At 46.1% G+C, this 9,477-nt stretch overlaps 1 long non-coding RNA gene across 6 annotated transcripts; it reads right to left on the bottom strand.

Moving 5' to 3' along the window:
- Positions 1 to 5,373: 5,373 nt before the first annotated feature.
- On the bottom strand, positions 5,374 to 9,245 carry LOC141023345 (uncharacterized). Of its 6 annotated transcripts, none has more exons than XR_012184446.1 (6): positions 8,740 to 9,245; positions 8,021 to 8,371; positions 7,217 to 7,316; positions 6,793 to 6,873; positions 5,992 to 6,035; positions 5,374 to 5,678 (listed from the first exon to the last, which is right to left on the bottom strand). It is a non-coding gene; the product is annotated as an uncharacterized lncRNA (long non-coding RNA). The 6 variants fall into 6 exon arrangements; XR_012184449.1 differs by having other exon boundaries at positions 5,374 to 5,675; XR_012184451.1 differs by having other exon boundaries at positions 8,021 to 8,363.
- Positions 9,246 to 9,477: the final 232 nt, after the last annotated feature.

Here is a 9,477-nt window from a genome sequence, read left to right as displayed (position 1 = left end):
AGCAATTTTTTTTTTGAAATTTTCCATTTGAGCATTGGAAAAGTTTTTGTTATTATTTTTGCCATGCTTTTTCAGAAACCAAAATCTTCTTAACTTGCCATTATAAGTACAATGGGCTCGTAGGTCATCTGGGTCGCCCTAACATTAACGATTTTTATATAATGTTTATGGCACCTTTGTATGTATGTAGCATGACATTTTTATTTTTAAGAGCATGGCTATCTATAATATCTAGATCATCTGGCATTGTGGCGTCGGTGAAAAGCAGCTACTATTTGGCTAAAACTGGTTTCAGTTTGATGGAAAGTGATTTCTATTTAGTGTAAAGTGGCTTCTATTTTACACGCAAAGCGGCTTGACAATTTTTTTTAATAAAGACGGATACTGGAGGTATGAGGTTGGATGACCGGCTTCCGCATTCATGTCCACGAACGAGTCCGCGGATGAATACTAGTTCTGTTTTGCGGCACCCCGTTGGAGATGCTCTTATTGCCCGCTCATGCACAAGTTGATGTATCAAATCTCCTGATCTATACCCTTGAAAAGAATTCTCCTGATCAGTAGTTGGTGTGCCAAATTTTCACAAAAAAGAAAAAGTAAGGTCAATTGGATGTAATGTGATGTGTGCATGATCACCTACATTTTCATTTTAATGTGTTTCAGTTGGAAAAGAAAAATCGTTTAGTGCGTTGCCATGAGGAATAATTTCAGTTGGTTTTCCATCAGTATGTGCGTCTTGCTTGTCGATCAATTTCTTCTACTCCGTATACGTATGGGCAGTGACAACGCATTGCTTTTAAGTGAACTAGGTAGGAAATGCGGCTTGCCGCATCCGACAGCGGTGCTGCCGGGTATAGTCATATCCCACCCGGATATAACAGAATGCGTGTTTATCAATCTAAAACACGCATTGGCACGCAGTGCGTGGCTCAAGTAAACAAAGTACATATTGTTGCAAGAATAGTTGCCAAGAATAGATCATTTTAATGCATGAAAGCATGAAATTGCTTTTATAGATAACATAATTGTATCCAATATAGGGAGTTTTCCCTGTCCAACCCTATGTTCGAGCACACATATATAAAATTATGCATCGGTGACATAGTGTAACGCCCCGAGACCGATGCTTCAGAAGACTTCCAGATGCTCTGAGTTTCGTCGTGTGATTTGTTTTGTTTGTTGCATCTCTTGCATTGCATCATGTCATCATGCAACCTTTTTAAAAAAACTCAGATAAATAAATTGTATGGATCTTTGATCCATTTAAATCCAGGGAATTCACATGGTGTTTTCTCTTTATAACATATCCTCCCAATATTATTAGGGAGCTATAACAAAGTATTCCATTCTTTGGGAATCACCATAACACACGTGCAAAATTAATCCTATGCCTTTTCTGCTTTGAGTCGATCTCTCTAACCTTGCCAATAATTCTTTTCCCATTTATAGAGGCTCTTCCTAAATTCCCAACATTTTTGGACTCCTCAATACCTTGAACTTATTCAAACCATTTGAATTAAATTCAAATGAGTTTGAATTTAAATCTTTTAATCATGGCCTTTTCTATTTTCTCGGAACAAGCACATTTTTGTGAGTCCGGAAAAATAATCCCCATGTCCAACTTCTTTTCCTAACCCTCTCTTTCTTTTCTTCTCTCTAATTTCTTTTCTATTAAAAGAAATATGAGGGGGAGAGAGAGAGCGCAGCCTTGCAGCCCAGCCGGCCTCTTGGGCCTAACCAACCAGCGCCGGCCCACCTAACCCTCCTAACCCTAGCCGCTTGACCCCTCAACCCCTCTCGTTCCCCTCCGCCGCCACCCACACACGCATGCATCGAGCCAGGAGAGCCCTGCTCGATCCCCCCCCTCTCGATCTCACCCCATCTTCCCACAGCGCCCCTCTCCCTCGATCCCCTCCTTCTTCCTTGAGGAGCGAGACCCCGCGCCTGCAGCCGTCGTCCTCCGCGCCCAACAGGAGCGTCGCGCCCTCGTCCCGATTCCCCAGCGCCGCCAGCCTCCAGGAGCTCCCCCCCCCCCCCCCCCCGCGCGTCCTTGATCCGGCGAGCCCTGCTACCGGATTGCACTGCCGCCCGCGTCCGCCACTGCCTCCTCTGCTTCGCCTGTCCTCTGCTCCTCCTCCATCGCCGGCAACCACGACCAACGCCCGCCTCTCGCAGCCCGAGCGCCACTGCCAGAGCTGCTCCGTCCGCCGCACGCTACCCTCCGTCCCGGCCGTCGTCAACCTCGTCTCGGCCTCGCCCGTCGCCTCTGCTGCCCTCCTCGACGTCCTGCTCGTCCTCGCGTGGGCCATGGACGTGCGCCGCCGCTGGCCTCTGCTGTGCGCGTCCCTTCTCCCTCGTAGACGCCCTTGCTGCTGCTGCTAGACCACCTCGGTGCCATCAGGGAGTGCCATGGCCTCCACCGAGACCCTTGGAATCATCAAGACCGCCAAGTACCACGACATACGGCGCCCGAACGACCACCGCACCGAACACCAAGTACAGGTTGATGACCCGCGAAGCCCTGGACGCCATGTACCACAACCGTTGCGTTCCGTTTCATCTCTGTCGAGACCAAGAGGACGCCAAGTACCAGGATGACGACCACCCGTCAAGTTCATCTACGGGCGTGTACCACTACGCCGGAGTCCTCGGATCCGTCAAGTTCCACTATGAAACGTACAACTAACGTCGACCCCGAAGACCTCGGATTCATCAAGTTCCCACGACGACTTAAGTGTACCCCTCCGGTTCGTCAAGTTCGACTACCGTCGCTACCATGTACATCTACTTCCACTACGCCGCCACGTGTGCCACCACTTCCCACGACGACCCGTGAACAACTACTTCCACTTCGAACCCGTCCGCCCCGAAACGTATGCTTCGAAGGTATACCGCCGAGAACGACCGCCCGTGGACGAATGCATATGTTGCATGAAATGCTCGCGTTTGCAACGTGCCTGACGTGTTTCTTGCATGTTCCCGTTGCCATGGCATCGACCCATGGGAACCCGGTTGCCGGGATCACCCCACCATCTTGCATAACACGCTCACGCCACGCTTCCTTTTGCACCGGTATCTCCATGAGCTACCGGAACCGATATGATGCCGTGGCATCATTTTCGGATTCGTTGCCGTGGCACCCCTTTCTTTCCGCCACGATGACAAATAACTCGTATCATGCTCATGTCAACATTTCCATAAAATTGCTTAAAACTTGCATATGTCATCCGCATCATGATAACAACATTTAATATGTTTAAAATTGTTGTTTGCTTTAAATTGCTGTTGCGTATGAGGATTTTCCGGAATTGTTATTTGTTGTTCCGGCCTCATTTAAACTTGCCTAAATAGTTAGTTTACTTATGCTTCACCTCTTACCATGTTAATCAACATTTAATATTGTTGGGTACATAACCGAGAGAGAACTAAACAATTGATGTGGCGTTTCGTCAATATGCAACTCGTTGCATATTGAGCTCCACTTAATTTGTAGTATTGTTTGTGCACTTTGCCATGCCATGCCTCTTTAAACCGGACATGCATCATACTTGGTTGCGCATCATGCCATGTTTATGTGATGGTTGTTTACTATGTTGTTTGTTTCTTTCCGGGTTGCTTCTCTCGTTAGCTTCGGTTTCATTCCGGAGTTGTGAGGATTCGTTCGACTCCGTCCGTTTGTCTTCTTCATGGACTCGTTCTTCTTCCTAGCGGGATCTCAGGCAAGATGACCATACCCTCGAAATCACTTCTATCTTTGCTTGCTAGTTGTTCGTTCTATTGCTATGCCGCGCTACCTACCACTTGTTATATCATGCCTCCCATATTGCCATGTCAAGCCTCTAACCCATCTTTCCTAGCAAACCGTTGTTTGGCTACGTTACCGCTTTTGCTCAGCCCCTCTTATAGCGTTGCTAGTTGCAGGTGAAGATGAAGTTTGTTCCATGTTGGAACATGTTTATGTTGGGATATCACAATATCTCTTATTTAATTAATGCATCTATATACTTGGTAAAGGGTGGAAGGCTCGGCCTTAGGCCTGGTGTTTTGTTCCACTCTTGCCGCCCTAGTTTCCGTCATACCGGTGTTATGTTCCTTGATTTTGCGTTCCTAACGCGGTTGGGTGATTTATGGGACCCCCTTGACAGTTCGCTTTGAATAAAACTCCTCCAGCAAGGCCCAACCTTGGTTTTAACATTTGCCACCTAAGCCTTTTTCCCTTGGGTTTTGCAGACTCAAGGGTCATCTTTATTTACCCCCCGGGCCAGTGCTCCTTCGAGTGCTGGTCTAAACCGAGCGATGTCCGGCGCCCCCTAGGCAACCAGGAACTATGCCAACCCGACGTCTTGCTCATCCGGTGTGCCCTGAGAACGAGATATGTGCAGCTCCTATCGGGATTTGTCGGCACATTCGGGCGGCTTTGCTGGTCTTGTTTTACCATTGTCGAAATGTCTAGTAAACCGGGATTCCGAGACTGACCGGGTCTTCCCGGGAGAAGGATTATCCTTCGTTGACCGTGAGAGCTTATAATGGGCTAAGTTAGGACACCCCTGCAGGGTATTATCTTTCGAAAGCCGTGCCCGCGGTTATGTGGCAGATGGGAATTTGTTAATATCCGGTTGTAGAGAACTTGACACTCGACTTAACTAAACGCACCAACCGCGTGTGTAGCCGTGATGGTCTCTTTTCGGCGGAGTCCGGGAAGTGAACACGGCTTTTGGGTTATGTTTACGTAAGTAGGAGTTCAGGATCACTTCTTGATCATTACTAGTTGACAACCGTTCCGTTGCTCCTCTTCTCGCTCTTATTTGCGTATGTTAGCCACCATATATGCTAGTGCTTGCTGCAGCTCCACCTCACTACCCTTTCCTACCCATAAGCTTAAATAGTCTTGATCTCGCGGGTGTGAGATTGCTGAGTCCTCGTGACTCACCAGATACTTCCAACAGTTGCAGGTGTCGAGGATACCAGTGCAGGTGATGCAACCGAGCTCAAGTGGGAGTTCGACGAAGAACTTGGTCGTTACTATGTTTCTTTTCCTGTTGATCAGTAGTGGAGCCCAGTTGGGACGATCGGAGATCTAGCATTTAGGGTTGTCTTCTTTTATTTCGGTTCCGTAGTCGGACCTATGTGTGTACTCTAATTGATGTATGATTTATTTATGTATTGTGTGAAGTGGCGATTGTAAGCCAACTCTTTATCCCATTCTTGTTCATTACATGAGATTGTGTGAAGATGACCCTTCTTGTGACAAAACCACAATGCGGTTATGCCTCTAAGTCGTGCCTCGACAGGTGGGAGATATAGCCGCATCGTGGGTGTTACACATAGCCACAACAACATAATACTACTTTGGGGCGCGCTGCTTGTCTCAGGTTGATCCAACATTTGATATTTTGTAATGAAAGAGGTAGGAGCAACCAGAATACATGCATCTCATAGACAATGGTACCGTAGTACCAAGTCGATTACATATGGTGGTAGGTTTTCTTCATCCAGTTCAAAAATACACTGATACACCAAAAAGCAAGCCACTGGCAGTCCAGGATAACAGATTTATATGGGTTCTTCTATGCCATATAGTGATAGCAGTACATTATATAGTAGACTAAATAAAAATATGGCTTTGTTTGAACGCCATGCCATCTGGTTCACCCTGCGTGTTGCGCTGCAAGGATCTGCTGATGGAGATTCATATAACACTCTGTTTAATTGGACAGCGAGAATATAATTTATGACCTCAAAACTTATGAATAGAATTTACGCACCACATGTCCTCATCACGGGTGTTATAAAATAAAATGTCTATCATGTATTATTCCTAATTGAGCAATCGATTCAAAAGAAATTCACAGGATTCTGCCCTCATGAGTAAATCTACATACTTTTTAGCGCACATTCAATATTCTGCGAGCAAAAGTTTGATCTTACACTGCAAATATTGAGTGTTCCCAATAGAATCAGAAAACAGAACAACAAGTGCTGATTACTTACTCTTATGATAACTTCAATTAGAGCCAAGTCTGGTGGGATTTGTCCTGAAAATAAGTAAGAAAAACATAGAAAATGGCATTAGATACAAACAGAATCATAAGACCATTGCTCTAAGAAAAACCTGGACAGCAAATGAGAAGGATGAGACATCACTGAAATTATAATTTATAAATTGCATGGAATCTCTAAAAGGCACGGAGTGAGTATATCCACAAGCATGGCCCAAAAAACACAACATTACTAAAACGTCTTCCTAATTTTGATGGAGGTACTGCCAAAAGTAGGGCAAGAAATCCCAAATTAGAACACCAGGAAGCAAACCTTTAAAATGAATATTTATATTGGAATAGAGAAAATAACATAAAACAGACCTGATAAATAAACCACTCGGTGCAAGGGTGAAAAATAAAAAGGAAAAATATGCAACAAACATGTCTCAATAATGATCTGCGATCAAGTAATTTTAGAGATGTCATTTTGAAGAGAATATCTTAAGTAGAGCACTGCATGTATTTCTCATACTACGTGAAAAGAAAAGGCCATACTATGCAAACTACATATGGGCATATTTTTAGAAGGAAACTTTCTCAGGTTCGAGCAGACATAATTTCATTTTGTTCTTAAGACGACATATGGATATATTTTAGAAGTAAACTTTCTCAGGTTCGACCAGTCATAATTTCATTTTGTTCTTAAGACGACTTCCATTCCAGCAAAAAAATTGGCGACAAAAGAGACCTTATTTTGGTTCTAAAATACACACAGAAATAGCAAGTATATAGCAGCTGAAGTGTTCCTTACCTCCTCCCAGTAGCTATTCAGAAATACATCGACGGCGATTGCAGCTTCCAGTATCACAAGCAAGAATACAAAGATCACGTGCTACATACATGGCAGGTTAAGGCAAAATAGTCCATATCACCAAGACACAGTACATCTAAGGTCACAGAGCTCCAAGAACATAACTGGGACTTAAGGTTTCAGCAAACTATTATTAGGAGTTAACAGTTCCAGTTCGAAACTTAACTGCTAGAGATATGACCCTCTTTTTGAAATATCATTATATTTTTGAAATGGATATATCTGGAAAAAAGCATGCAAGGTTTGGTCTTTATGTGACAACGCAAAAGGCTTTGAGGAATTTTGTTAAACCAGTAGCAGCTGCCATGTAAGCACACTTAAATAGGCTAACGCAACTCCTAGTATGAGACGCTTTCAAGGATACACAAGACAGTCAGGGGCTGTTTGCAGCTTCAGCGGCGATGCGGCCCGAGCAGGTCAGCAAGCACATGATGATTCCCAGGCTGAGAAGAGTGTAGATAAACCTGCATAAAAATTGATCACTTAATCAAAATAGCCATCCCATATTACATACAGTATATTCATAAGAAATCCCTAGAATACCCTTGGCATGGCAAAGAGGCATGAATTCTCTAGTTTCTCAGACCCAACATAAAAAACATGGTAGTAGTATAAATCATCCGGTGCGTAGCGCCGCGTCGACATCTTAACAGCGAAGCGAGAGGAAGATGCTGATCACCACAAATATTTTTACCCCAGCCATAAGTTTTGTTCGACCTACACCATTTGGATTGGATAAACTATCTTCGGCTGTAAGCTTACTTGCTGGAATGAAACAACAGAAGGTTGTCTTGAACACTAATTTGTAAAAGTAATAAGCAAGATACAATGAAAAATGAGATATCTAATTTAACTGCCCTGCCAGCAAGTTGCACCCAGATAGTAGTTATTCTGATTTCTGAACCAGTGTACTATTATGATATCTGAAGCTAATTTACTCTGAGATAAGAGTCCAATTGCCAGCATCAACCAGCTTCTACACCTACATGTTCTTCTATTGCCAATTTATCATCTTTCATAGATTTCTTCTTACTCTTCCTTTTCGTATGAGCATCACATCACAGATGAGAAAAGGGGAATCAGGAAACATGCATAAATATGAACAAGAGCATTCAAGGAAAGGCAAAAGCTGATCTAAACCACAATGGATGAGCTCGGTGCACTTGACCTTGGTACAGTGCTGGTTTCCCCACGCACGACAGCGACAGCGCTACCCCGGCAGTACAGTGGGAATTCGGTCGGCGGTGGGTGCGTCAGCTAGCCGAGCGACAGATTTCGCCGCGAATTCAGTCGGAGTAATGCGGAGCGGCAGCAAAAAAATGGGGGGTAAAACAGCAAATCCAGCAGTGAGCAACTGGGCGAGCCCCACGACGGAGTGCTGCTTGGACCAGGCCCGGAGCACCCAAAGCGCGTAGAGGATGACGTCCATGCCGGCGAGCCCCACGACGGAGTTGGCCGCCTTGAGCGCCGTCTGCACGCAGCTCCACACCGCAAAGTTGTCACACAACAACCTGAAAAACTACAAATGGCTGAAAGTTATTTCTAGAACTACACCACCCTCTACCATAGGATTCCTAGAACTAAAGAGGACAGGCTGCACAGAATGGCCTCCTGTTTCAGTGCGCGTTGTATTTCCTATATTAAACGATTGAAATGGCTAGGCATTTGATCGAGCAGGTGCTAGCCACAGAGAAACACATCTTCCGTTCGCATGAGATTGCAAGCCTGCTAGGAGTTCTGTTGTGCACTATGTAGGCATGGATAAAATAGAATTTGCACATAGCAATCTGAGGATTTGTGGGGATTAAGTTAAAAGAGACCCGGGCAACCAAACTCTATTGCAGAATGAAAATTAATTAGGAGGAACTGAGGAAAGGAGGAGCTCACCAGGGGGAGATGCAACCAGGAACCAGGAGGGTGCGTCGGGGTCAGAGCCTCCATGGCAATGTCGGGCGTGCATCTGGCGCCGGAAGGATGAGGCAAGGAAGCACCGCCGCATCCCCCTGCGTCGTGTGCTGGAACCACCACTGTGCCTCGAACTCGCCCTCAGGTCACCGCTGCACCGCGCGCGAATAAGAGGGCGAAGCTCCAAGCCGAGGCCGCCGGCCGCTGCTCAGGAAGAAGAGGGGTGCGGCCGCTGCTCCCCTCATCCGGATCGAGGCTGCGCCCTCCCCTCCATGGCCGTCCTCCTCGGCTGCGGCCGTTTCTCCGTCGTCGACCGGCAGAGACGGCATCTGTCACGACCTAGGGTCGGCCAGGTTTCGACGGCGACGAGCCGGAGTAGCAGATGGAGGAGCAGGGGGAATCGGAGACGAGAGAGAGATACAGAGCAGGGGAGGATAAGAACAGAAGAACAGAACGAGAGGCTAGAATGCTTTCGTTTCAAAGTTAGTGACCGTCACGGCATACACGCTTACTTATATATTGCAAGTCTATTACACGGCCCACACGCTCATCACCCGAGCCCACAGCTCCTAGGCCCAACGGATCGTCCCATTTAAATCTCCTTGCCTCTTCTGTACGCGCCGCTTGTGTTCTGAACTGCATCATCACCGATCGCCTGTGAGCCGCTGCTTACAGTACCCGCCTCTGAAGAACCAGCTTGTCCCCAAGCTGGTACGCTCG

Source organism: Aegilops tauschii, chromosome 1, assembly GCF_002575655.3.
Source record: "Aegilops tauschii subsp. strangulata cultivar AL8/78 chromosome 1, Aet v6.0, whole genome shotgun sequence".
Lineage (NCBI taxonomy): Eukaryota > Viridiplantae > Streptophyta > Magnoliopsida > Poales > Poaceae > Aegilops > Aegilops tauschii.
The sequence above is the reverse complement of the archived record's forward strand: the minus strand, read 5'-3'. Positions and strand labels throughout refer to the sequence as shown.